The 2,011-nt window shown below is 39.8% G+C and overlaps 1 non-coding gene across 1 annotated transcript; it reads right to left on the bottom strand.

Moving 5' to 3' along the window:
- Positions 1-930: 930 nt before the first annotated feature.
- LOC130984064 (small nucleolar RNA R71) lies at positions 931-1,038 on the bottom strand. The gene has a single exon (XR_009088023.1). It is a non-coding gene; the product is annotated as a small nucleolar RNA R71 (small nucleolar RNA).
- Between the last annotated feature and the right edge of the window lie 973 nt (positions 1,039-2,011).

Raw genomic sequence — 2,011 nt, 5'->3', positions numbered from 1 at the left:
AACCATAACTTTTCAATCAAATCTTTTTAATCACATCTTTTTCAAAATAGTTTTCAATCAAATCTTTTTGATTTCTAATTTCAAAATCTTTTTCAAAAATCACTTTAATTATTTTCCACTTTCAATTTTCGAAAATTATCAATCAAATTTTCAAAATGTTTTCAAAATCTTTTAATTGAATTTTCGAAAAATTCTCTTCCCTCCTTCTCACATCCTTCTATTTATGGAGTACCACTCCTTCTTAATGCACAATTCGAACATTATCTAATTAAAGTTCGAATTCTTCTTCTCCTTCTTCTTTCTATTTCTCTTTTCCTCTGACACTTCAAGGAATCTCTATACTGTGACATAGAGGATTCCACATTTTCCTTTTCTCTTCTCTTTCTTATGAGCAGGAGCAGAGACAAAGGCATTCTTGTTGAAGCTGACCCTGAACCTGAGAGAACCTTGAAGCGAAAGCTAAGAGAAGCCAAGGCACAACTCTCTTTAGAGGACTTGACCGAATTCTTCAAGGAAGAAGAACACATGGCAGCCGAAAACAACAACAATGCCAACAATGCAAGGAAGGTGCTGGGTGACTTCACTGCACCTACTCCTGATTTCTATGGGAGAAGCATCTCTATCCCTGCCATTGGAGCAAACAACTTTGAGCTTAAGCCTCAATTAGTTTCTCTAATGCAACAGAATTGCAAGTTCCATGGACTTCCAATGGAAGATCCTCATCAGTTCTTAGCTGAATTCTTGCAAATCTGTGACACAGTCAAGACTAATGGGGTTAACCCTGAGGTCTATAGACTGATGCTATTCCCTTTTGCTGTAAGAGACAGAGCTAGAATATGGTTGGATTCTCAACCTAAAGAAAGCCTGGACTCTTGGGAAAAGCTAGTCAATGCCTTCTTGGCAAAGTTCTTTCCACCACAAAGATGGAGTAAGCTTAGAGTGGAAGTCCAAACCTTCAGACAGAAGGATGGAGAATCCCTCTATGAAGCTTGGGAAAGATACAAACAATTAATCAGAAGATGTCCTTCAGACATGCTTTCTGAATGGAGCATCATAGGTATTTTCTATGATGGTCTCTCTGAACTATCCAAGATGTCTTTGGATAGCTCTGCTGGAGGATCTCTTCATCTGAAGAAGACGCCTACAGAGGCTCAAGAGCTAATTGAAATGGTTGCAAATAACCAATTCATGTACACTTCTGAAAGGAATCCTGTGAACAATGGGACTAGTCAGAAGAAAGGAGTTCTTGAGATCGACACTCTGAATGCCATACTAGCTCAGAACAAGATATTGACTCAACAAGTCAACTTGATTTCTCAAAGTCTGTCTGGAATGCAAAATGCACCAAACAGTACTAAGGATGCTTCATCTGAGGAAGAAGCTTATGATCCTGAGAACCCTTCAATGGAAGAGGTGAATTACCTAGGAGAACCCTATGGAAACACCTATAACTCTTCATGGAGAAATCACCCAAATCCCTCATGGAAGAATCAAGAGAGACCTCAACAAGGTTTCAATAACAATAATGGTGGAAGAAACAGGTTTAGCAATGGCAAGCCTTTTCCATCATCTTCTCAGCAACAGACAGAGAGTTCTAAGCAGAGTACTTCTGACTTAGCAACAATGGTCTCTGATCTAATAAAGACCACTCAAAGTTTCATGACTGAAACAAGGTCCTTCATTAGGAATTTGGAAGGACAAGTGGGTCAGCTGAGTAAGAAAGTTACTGAACTTCCTCCTAGTACTCTCCCAGGTAATACAGAAGAAAATCCAAAAGGAGAGTGCAAAGCCATAGACATGGCTGAATATGGAGAGGAAAGAGAGGAGGAGGACGCCACTGAGGAAGACCTCAGTGGGCGTGTACCAATCTCCTCTGAGTTCCTCAATGAGGAAAAATGGGAATCTGAGGCTCAAAATGAGACCATAGAGATTCCATTGGACTTACTTCTGCCATTCATGAGCTCTGATGAGTATTCTTCCTCTGAAGAGGATGAGTATGTCACTGAAGAGC

This window comes from Arachis stenosperma, chromosome 5, assembly GCF_014773155.1.
Source record: "Arachis stenosperma cultivar V10309 chromosome 5, arast.V10309.gnm1.PFL2, whole genome shotgun sequence".
NCBI lineage: Eukaryota > Viridiplantae > Streptophyta > Magnoliopsida > Fabales > Fabaceae > Arachis > Arachis stenosperma.
Note: the sequence above shows the minus strand (reverse complement) of the source record. Positions and strands in the feature narration are given on the sequence as shown.